At 52.8% G+C, this 9,984-nt stretch overlaps 1 protein-coding gene across 8 annotated transcripts in view; it reads left to right on the top strand.

Moving 5' to 3' along the window:
- The first annotated feature begins 6,866 nt into the window (after positions 1-6,866).
- Positions 6,867-9,984, top strand: part of LOC101041575 (E1A-binding protein p400) — a 139,734-nt gene continuing 136,616 nt past the window's right edge. For all 8 annotated transcript variants that reach the window (XM_074402004.1, XM_074402000.1, XM_074402002.1 and 5 more), the window contains exon 1: positions 6,867-6,963. The gene's annotated coding sequence lies outside the window, so the exon portion shown is untranslated. The remainder of the gene's footprint in view (positions 6,964-9,984) is intronic.

Genomic DNA, 9,984 nt, shown 5'->3' with positions numbered 1-9,984 from the left:
AGCCCAGGGAGGGGCCGAGTCGGGGAAGTGCTGTGCACACGTGCGGCCTCCCAGCCTGCAGCACACAGACACCCGTGACCAATGCACTGGTGCCCAGGTCCCAGTGGCGCACGGGACTAATGCGTAGGCACCCCACATCCCAACAGTGCACGTGACTGACATGCAGGCGCCTGTTGTCCCAGCAGTGCGTGAGGGCACGTGAGTGACCCACGTGCTGTGCCCACGACTCGGTGGATGCCTGTGGGTGGAGAGCAGTGAGGAGGACAGGTGGGCTCGGGAGACGCTTCGGGCAGTGAGCTCCAAGGGTGTAGGGGGCCCAGCAGAGCAGAGCTGGTTTTAGGGGTTTTGGCCAGAGGAGCAGGGGGGCTCGCTGGTTCGGAAGCCAGGGAGTGCAGGTGTGAGGCCCACTGGGCTTTGGGTTTGAGGGATGGATGAACTGGGGCCGTTAACGGGAATGGGAGACAGGGAACGGAAGGGGTTTGGAGAGCTAGCAGGGGCTTGCTTGTAAGCGTGTTAATTTTACCTGTAATAGACAGGACTTTATTACTTTTTACGTTTCTTTTTTTTTTAATAGAGACAGGGTTTCACCCTGTTGGCCAGGGTGGTCTTGAACACCTGACCTGAGGTGATTGGCCCGCCTTGTCCTCCCAAAGTGCTGGGATTACAGGCATGAGCCACCGTACCCAGCCGGACTTTTAATTCTTTTGAGACAGTGTCTTGCTCTGTCGCCTAGGCAGGAGTGCAGTGGCACAATCTTAGCTCACTGCAACCTCCGCCTCCCAGATTCAGGCGATTCTCCTGCCTCAGTCTCCAGAGTAGCTGGGAGTACAGGTGTGCACCACCACACCCAGCTAATTTTCGTATCTTTAGTAGAGACGGGCTTTTGCTATGTGAGCCAAGCTGGTCTGGAACTCCTGACCTCAGGTGATCCATCTGCCTTGGCCTCCCAAAGAGCTGGGATTACAGGCGCAAGCCTCCGCCCCCAGCCTGGGTGACCCATTTAAATGACTTTTAGGGATCCTGGGGTATGTGATACTTTAAAATAATATGTATACATGGAAGGAAATAAAAAAACATAAAAAGGGGAAGTTGCCTTTCAACCTCTGATTCCCAGTATCCTTGTCCAGAGGCCACTGCTCTCGCCAGCGTCCTGTGGCTTCTGGAGAGTTCTGTGCATATATAAGCATGCCTGAACTTTTGCAAGGATGGCAATGCATCTCCAGCAAACCTGGATAATGTTTTCACTGCTCTGTGGTCGGCAAAAGGTTTCTTTTTCTTTTTTTTTTTTCTGTTTTGAGACAAGGTCTTGTTCTGTCACCCAGGCTGGAGTTCAGTGGTGCAATCAGAGCTCAGGACAGCCTCCGCCTTCTGGGCTCAGGCGATCCTCCAGTGTCCTGAGCAGCTGGGCTTACAGGCATGCCACCCTGCCAGGCTAATTTAATTTAATTTTTTTTTTTTTTTTGAGACAAGAGTTTCGCTCGTTACCCAGGCTGGAGTGCAATGGCGCGATCTCGGCTCACCGCAACCTCCGCCTCCTGGGTTCGGGCAATTCTCCTGCCTCAGCCTCCTGAGTAGCTGGGATTACAGGCACGCGCCACCATGCCCAGCTAATTTTTTGTATTTTTAGTAGAGACGAGGTTTCACCATGTTGACCAGGATGGTCTCGATCTCTTGACCTCGTGATCCACCCGCCTTGGCCTCCCAAAGTCCTGGGATTACAGGCGTGAACCACCACGCCCGGCCTAATTTAATTTAATTTTTTTTTTTTTTAGAGACAGGGTCTTGCTGTGTTGCCCAGGCGGTCTCAAACTCCTGGCCTCTAGTGATCTTCCTGCCTCAGCATCCCAATGCGCTGGGATTGTGAGCTACTGTACCAGGCCCAAAGATTCCTTAAGAGGCAAAAAGTGAAAGAAAAAAAGGATGCATTGATTTTCACCAAAATCAATAGCTTCTCATTGAAATGGCCACTCTGAAAAATTTGCCAAACCCGTCATTTCACTTAACTGCACTCAGTGTTTCAGGCCTGGGAATGAAGCAGGAAGTCAGGTGGGGACGGGCATGATGACGGCTTTCTTAGTGTAGATGAGCTAGGATGGAAACGTCCGCTGTGCGGTGACGCTCCGTGTCCCCGTGGGCAGCAGCAGCTGCAACTTGGTCCCGAGTCCTGCGCTCATGGCTGAGTCGGCACTTCACGTCGCCGACTCCTCTCCTCTCACCTTCAGCCCCTTCATCCTGGCTGCCCCCGCCTAGATTCCATAGTCCACCTCTTCCAGGATTTCGTGCCTCCTTGAGACGGGGCCATGGCATGAATGCCCCTAGCCGTGGTTTTACCCAACTGCTGACGTTTTTTTTTTTTTGTCATGGTATCTCACTCTGTCACCCAGGCTGGAGGGCAGCAATGTGATCTCAGCTCACTGCAACCTGCAGCTCCTGGGCTCAAGTGATTCTCGTGCCTCAGCCTCCCGAGTACAGGTCAACAGTCACCCGGAGTTTCCTGGCAGACAGTCCCATGGCACTTCCCTAAATCGGTGCCTTTTCACCAACATACCCCATTGCCTCCATGCTCCTCACACCAGTGCCCACTGTTCCACGCTCTCAGCAGGTAGGTCACTCCCACTCCATGAGAGAATGGACGCCAGGAAAAGCAGCTCCCATCCTCTTGTGTCCCCACCCAGGCTGGAGCTGCCTGCTTTGCAGTGGAAGGGGCTCCCTCTGTAGTGCCAGTGCCCTCGATCCATCCACCGTCACCACTGTCCTGCCTCCTTGGAGCCTGCACGCGGCATCTCTTCTCCTGTACCTTCAGCATGTCTACCGCCTCCCAGCACCTGAACATGCAGAATCACTCCTCTGTTACCCGACTCATTTTATCCCCTTCAACCTTCCCTCTGCCTCTTCCCTTTTATAGCCAATTTTTTTTCTCTTTAAAATTTTCAGTTTATTTGCATTTTGTGGAGCTGAGGTCTCAGTATGTTGGCCAGGCTGGCCTTGAACTCCTGGGTTCAAGTGATCCTGTCATCTCTGCCTCTCAAAGCGCTGGGATTACAGGTTTGAGACACTGTGCCCGGCCAAAACTTTCCCGTGTGTTGAAAGTTAAGCATTCATCACTGCACCTCACAGCCCATATTTCTTTTTTAAAAAATAAATTCAGACATAATTCACATGCATACCAAAACATTCACCCTTTTAAAGTATGCAATTTAGTAACTTTCTTTGTTTTGAGTTGCAGTCTTGTTCTTGTCACCCAGGCTGGAGTGCAACCTCCGCCTCCTGGGTTTAAGTGATTCTTCTGCCTCAGCCTCCCCAGTAGCTGGGATTACAAGCACCTGCCACTACACCCAGCTATTTTTTGTTTTTTGCTTTTGAGACAGAGTTTCGCTCTTGTTTCCCAGGCTGGAGTGCAATGGCGCGATCTCAGCTCACCGCAACCTCCGCATCCTGGGTTCAGGCAATTCTCCTGCCTCAGCCTCCTGAGTAGCTGGGATTACAGGCACGCGCCACCATGCCCAGCTAATTTTTTGTATTTTTAGTAGAGACAGGGTTTGACTATGTTGGCCAGGCTGGTCTCGAACTCCTGACCTCGTGATCTGCTTGCCTCAGACTCCCAAAGTGCTGGGATTACAGGAGTGAGCCACCATGCCTGGCCAATTCAGTGACTTTTAGTAAATTTATAAAGTTGTGTAACCATCAACAGTATCTCATTTCACAACATGTTTATCAACTCAAAAAGGAGCCCTCACATTCATTTGCAGTCACTGCCTGTCCTCTCCCCACAGCCCCCGCCGCCGCGGCAACCACTAATTTACTTTCTTTTTTTATTTATTTTTGAGATGGAGTCTTGCTCTGTTGCCCAGAGTGCAGTGTAAGGGCTCAATCTTGACTCACTGAAACCTCCACTTCCTGGGCTCAAGCAATTCTTGTATCTCAGCCTCCCAAGTAGCTGGGATTAGAGGCATTGCACCACCACGTGCGGCTAATTTTTGTATATATATTTTTTGAGACACAGTCTCACTCTGTCTCCCAGGCTGGAGTGCAGTGGTGTGATTTTGGCTCTCTGCAACCTCTGTCTCCTGGGTTCAAGCAATTCTCTGCCTCAGCCTCCCAAGTAGCCGGGACTATAGGCACTTGCCACCACACCCAGCCAACTTTCGTATTTTTTTTTTTTTTTAAAGTAGAGGCGCGGTTTCATCATATTGGTGAGGCTGGTCTCGAACTCCTGACTTTGTGATCCGTCTGCATTGGCCTTCCAAAGTGCTGGGATTACAGGCGTGAGCTAACGCACCTGGCCAGTTTTTGTATTTTTAGCAGAGACGGAGTTTTACAACGTTGGCCAGGCTGGTTTTGAACTCCTGACCTCAAGTGATCTGCCTGCCTTGGCAAATCTCAAAAATGCTGAGATTACAGGCGTGAGTCAGCGTGCCTGGCCTCATCTACGTTCCACCTCTATGAATTCATGAATTCTGTAGATTTTATATAAATGAAGTGAAACTATGTGGCCTTCTGTGTCTGCCTGGCTTTTCTTTCAGGATGATGTTTTCAAGGTTCATCCAAGTTCCACCCTTTCTCAGCCTTTCCTCCTTGCCCAGCCCTTCTTTTCGTGCTGGACAATATTTCATTATATGGATGTGTGACGTTTTGTTTGGCCACTTATCCGCTGATGGATATTTGGGTCATTTCCACTTTTTGGCTATTCTGAATAATGCTCCTAAGAACATTTGTGTACATACTTTTCTGTTGATATGGGCTTTTCCCTTGGGTATAACCTTACGAGTGGGATAGCTGGGCCATGTAGTAACTCTATGTTTAACTTTTTTTTAAATAGTTTTTTTTCTGAAACACCGGGTATGTTTAACTTTTTGAGGAACTGCCTGTATTTTCGAAAGTGGCAGTGTATGAGGGTTCTGATTTCTTCACCTTCTCACCTGCACTGCTGTTACCTATTTTTTCCCTTGAGTCAGGGTCTTGCTCTGTTGCCCAGGCTCAAGTGCAGGGGTGCGATGACAGCTCACTGCAGCCGGGAACTGCTGGGCTCAGGCCATCCCCTTGCCTCGTCCTCTTAAGCAGCGGGGATTGCAGATGAGAACCACCATACCTGGCTGATTTTTACATTTTTGTTGAGATGGGGTCTTGCTACGATGCCTGGGCTGGTCTTGAACTCCTGGGCTCCAGTGATCCTCCCTCTTTAGCCTACAAAAGCATTAGGATTACAGGCGTGAGCCACCATACTTGGCCTGTTACCGACTTTTTGATTCTAGGCATCTGAGTGGATGAAGTGGTATTTGGTTGTGGTTTTGATTTGTGTTTCCTTAATGTCTAATGACACTGAACATCTCTTCCTGTGCTTGGTCATTTATACATCTTTTGAAGCATACATATTCAAGACCTTTGTCCATTTTTAATTTTTTTTTTCCTTTTTTTTGGGACAGAGTCTCACTCTTACCCAGACTGGAGTGCAGAGGCATGATCATGGCTTCCTATACCCTCAGCCTCCTTGGGCTCAAGTGATCCTCCCTCCTCAGACTCCTAAGCAGCTGGGACTACAGATGTATGCCACCATGACTGGCTAATTTTAAAACTTTTTGTAGAGGTGGGGTCTTTCCATGTTGCCCAGGCTGGTCTTGAACTCTTGGGCTCAAGGGATACACCTGCCTCAGCCTCCAAAAGTGCTAGAATTACAGGCAAGAGCCACCATGACTGGCCTGTCTTTTAATTGCTTTGTTGTAAATTCTTTATTTTGGACACAAGTTCCATGTCAGACACATGATTTTCAAGTATTTCTTCCTGCTATGTGGATTATTTTTTTTAAATGGTGTTATTTGCAGCACAAAAGTTTTAAATTTTGATGCTGTCCAACGTATCTATGTTTCTTTTGTTAGGTGTTTTCAGTGTGATATCTGAGAAACCATTTCCTAACCCAGAGCCCTGAAGATTCACGCCTATGTCTTTCTTTATTTGGAGACATAGCTCTGTCGCCAGGCTGGAGTGCTGTGGCATGATCTCGGCTCACTGCAATCTCAGCCTCCTGGGTTCAAGTGATTCTCCTGCCTCAGCCTCCCGAGTAATTGGGACTACAGATGCCCACCACCAGGCCCTGCTAATATGTTGTATTTTTAGTAAAGATGGGGTTACACCATGTTGGCCAGGCTGGTCTGGAACTCTTGACTTCAGATGATCCACCCACCTCAGCCTCCCAAAGTGCTGGGATTACAGGTGCCAGCCACGTCTATGTTTTTGAGAAAGAGTTTTATCGTTTTTGGCCAGGCTTGGCGGCTCATGCTGTAATCCCAGTGCTTTGGAAGACCGAGGCAGGCGGATTGCCTGAGGTCAAGAGTTCGAGACCAGCCTGGCTAACTTGATGAAATCCCGTCTATACTAAAAATACAAAAAGCCGGGCGTGGTGGTGCGAGTCTACGGTGCTACGTACTCGGGAGACTGAGGCAGGAGGATCACTGCAGCCCAGGAGTTCGAGGTCAGCCTGGGCCACACACGGTTTGGTCTTCCATGTGAGCCTGGTTCATCTGCTGAATCTGCATAGAGTGAGCTGGCAGGCCACTCCTGTTCCCCGTGGGCTCGTTTCCCGAGCTGCGCGTGGAAAAGCCGGGCTGCCGCGCCTCCGTCAGTCTCCGCCCCCGCCCCCGCCCCCGCCCCCGCCCCCGCCCCCGCCCCCGCCCCGCCTCGCCTTCATCAGTTCCGGCCCCGCCCCCTCCCGTCAGTCTCGGCCTCGGCCCCGCCCCCTCCCGCCCAGCCGAGCGTCGCGGCACCATGGCTCTCCTGCGCCCTCGCGCGGTCAGTTCGGCGCCGCGGAAGCGCAGCTGCGGGCGCGGCGGCGCGCGTCCCTTCCGGCTCGCCGTAGCAGCCGCGCCGCCGCTTCCTCCCGCCGCTGTCCCGGATGCTCTGAGCGGCTGCGGCGCCGCCTCCAGCCTCCAGCCCTCCCGCCGCGGCCGGAGCGCAGCCCCGAGGCCCAGGGTGAGTGAGGGCGGAGGCGCGGGACGGGCGCGGGAAGCTCTCCGGGCGGCGGCGCTCTGGGCCCGGGGTCGCAGAGCCTCGGCCGCGGGCGTCGCGTGGGGACCAGGCCGTGGCGGCTGCCGTGTGCGGCCCCGGGCGGGCGGGCGGCCGGTCTGAGGGCCGCGGGCCCGGGGCTTTGGCGTCGCGGCGCCCGGCGCCGAGAGGTCGCGCGGCCCGCGCTGGTGTCCCTGGGCCCCCGGGCCCGCGGCCCCTGGGTCTCGGGGCTGCGGGGGCGGCCGTTGCCCCCGGCGAGCGCGTGCGCTTCCCCCGCGGTCACGGTCGCGGACGCGGCGCCGAGGTGCGGGGAGGGGGCGGCGGGACGGTCCGAGTGCGCTCCTGCCGCCCCGTCCTCCGGGAGCGCCTCCCCCACGCCCCTGCGCGCGGCGGCCGCCCGGTCGGTGGCAGGACCCCGGCGCGTCCCGGTGCTGGGTCTGCGGTTCCGGACGGTGTCTCGCTCCGTGCCGGGCGGGAGTGCGGCGGCGCGATCGCGGCTCCTGCAGCCTCTGCCTCCCGGGCGGCTGGGACCGCGGGCCTGGGCCGCCATGCCCGGCTGATGCTTTATTTTTATTCATTTATTTGTTTTTTGGAGACGAAGTCTCGCTCTGTCGCCAGGCCGGAGTGCAGTGGCGCGATCTCGGCTCTCTGCAGCCTCCGCCTCCCGGGTGCCAGCGACTCTCCTGCCTCAGCCTCCGAGTAGCTGTGACTACGGGCGCGCGCCGCCACCCCGGCTCATTTTTTTGTATTTTGGTGCAGACCGGGGTTTCGCTGTGTTGTCCAGGCTGGTCTCGAACTCCTGAGTTCAGGCAGTGTTCTCGCCTCAGGCTCCCAAAGTTCTGGGATTACGGTCGTGAGCCTCCACGCCCGGCCAAATTTTTATTTTTTGAGCTGGGCTCTTGCTATGTTGCTCAGGCCGGTCTCGAACTCCTGAGCTCACAGTCCTCCCTTCTCGGCCTTCCAATGCTGGGACTGTAGGCACGAGCCACCGCGCCTGGCCACGTTAATCGGGCGTCTCTGGGTCTATGGATGAGTTGTATTCTTTTTTGTTTTCTTGTGTTCCCTGTTTTTTTTTTTTTTTTTTTTTTTTTTTGAGAATGTGTGCACTTAAGTGATTTTTGTAATTTTTCTGTGGGTCACTCTGAACAGCTGCGAGAAACAAAAATATATTTAAAAAATTGTCATTCTGCTACCCAGAGATAAGTACGACTAACGGTTTCCTTATGGCCTTTTGTTCTAATTTAAGTAATTGGGATTATGTGATACGACTTCTTGTGCTTTAAAACAGAGTTGGCACAATGATGTACCGTTGAAACCCTACATAGACGTTTGTTGGTGCTGTTCTCTGTGAGAGATTTTTGATGTTATCTCTTGGATTGTTGGGTCCGCTCTTGTTGCCTGCTCAAGGCCATAGCCCTAGTGTGCTTCAGTCTTGCCTTCTGCTTACTTTGTCTCCAGAGAATTCTCATTCACAGGCAGACCCTTGACCCCACATAATCCCCCCAGCTACCCTTTTTTTTTTTTTTTTTTTTTTTTTTGAGACGGAGTTTCGCTCTTATTACCCAGGCTGGAGTGCAATGGCGCGATCTCGGCTCACCGCAACCTCCGCCTCCTGGGTTCAGGCAATTCTCCTGCCTCAGCCTCCTGAGTAGCTGGGATTACAGGCACACGCCACCATGCCCAGCTAATGTTTTGTATTTTTAGTAGAGACAGGGTTTCACCATGTTGACCAGGATGGTCTCGATCTCTTGACCTCGTGATCCACCCGCCTCGGCCTCCCAAAGTGCTGGGATGACAGGCTTGAGCCACCGCGCCCGGCCCCAGCTACCCTTTTGAGGTCTTAGCTTTCCATTATACCAAGATCCAGAAGGATTTTGTGTCTGTCACCATTTCCTCTTCTCCTGGTCTCTTAAACCAACTTCATTTAAGCTTTTGGTTCCTATCCCTCCACTGAAACAACTCCTTTGGGATTCTGGTGCCTCCACATTGCCAGGTCCCCCTTCAGCAGCCTCTTTAACAGCAGCTCGTGGCTTCCTTAAAACATGATCTCAGGCATGGAGACACCCCTCTTGAATGGTTCTCCATTTAGCTTACCAGCTGGTCCCTTCTCATCTCTGTTCCTGGTAAATGCTACACTGACTCAGGGCCATCCTCAGACCCTTTCTCTGGTCTGTAAGTCCCAGGTAATATACCCATGTATCACGGCTGAATATAGCATGTTGGCATGGCCTGCGTTACATCTGGCTGGGTCTTTCCAGCCACGCTGCCACTTTTACACGACCTCAGTCAGGGGCAGCTTTGCTCTTCCTGTTGCTCTGGTTACAGCACCTTTGAGTGAACTGTGTGTTTCTTCTGTGTCCTAAATTGGACCTGTCAGTGCTTTCCAGAGTGCTCTCAAACCTGACTTTTCAGTTTACTCTCAGCACAGCGGTTGGGTGATGTGTTTACACAGACATCACATCATGTACTTCTCTGCTACCTTCATGGTTTCTCATTTTCAGACCAAAGGCCAGTGTTCCGAAGGCAGTTTCTGGAGGCGATTTGTGACCAGGCCTCTGCTGTCTCTGTGGCATTGTGACCCAGCACCCAACTCCTCACCTTATGGCTCCAGCCACTCTCCTTGAGCCACCATCCACACCTGGCTCATGGCTTGGGCACATGTTGCTTCTGCCTAGCACACTGGGCCTTGCTTGGCCATGGGTCTCACGCTCACCCAGTGTGTTCTCCTTTCAAAATTCTTCAGAGAGGCCTTCCCTCATTGCCCTGTGTGACAGCCACTGGCCCGGCTCCACCCGGTAGCTCTCCCCTCTCTGCAGAGTCTCTTCCGCTGCACTTGGTACCTGGCATGGGCCACTTGTCTTGTTCACTCTTAGATTCCTAGTGTGTCGGACAGTGTCTGGCATAGTAAATGCGCAGTAACTATCTGTTGGATAAGTAGATTAATGCAAAAGTTCTTTTTTAAAAACAGGTGGATTTGGTAGGGAGCTA

This window comes from Saimiri boliviensis, chromosome 7 (assembly GCF_048565385.1).
Source record: "Saimiri boliviensis isolate mSaiBol1 chromosome 7, mSaiBol1.pri, whole genome shotgun sequence".
Classification (NCBI taxonomy): Eukaryota; Metazoa; Chordata; class Mammalia; order Primates; family Cebidae; genus Saimiri; species Saimiri boliviensis.
The sequence above is the reverse complement of the archived record's forward strand: the minus strand, read 5'-3'. Positions and strand labels throughout refer to the sequence as shown.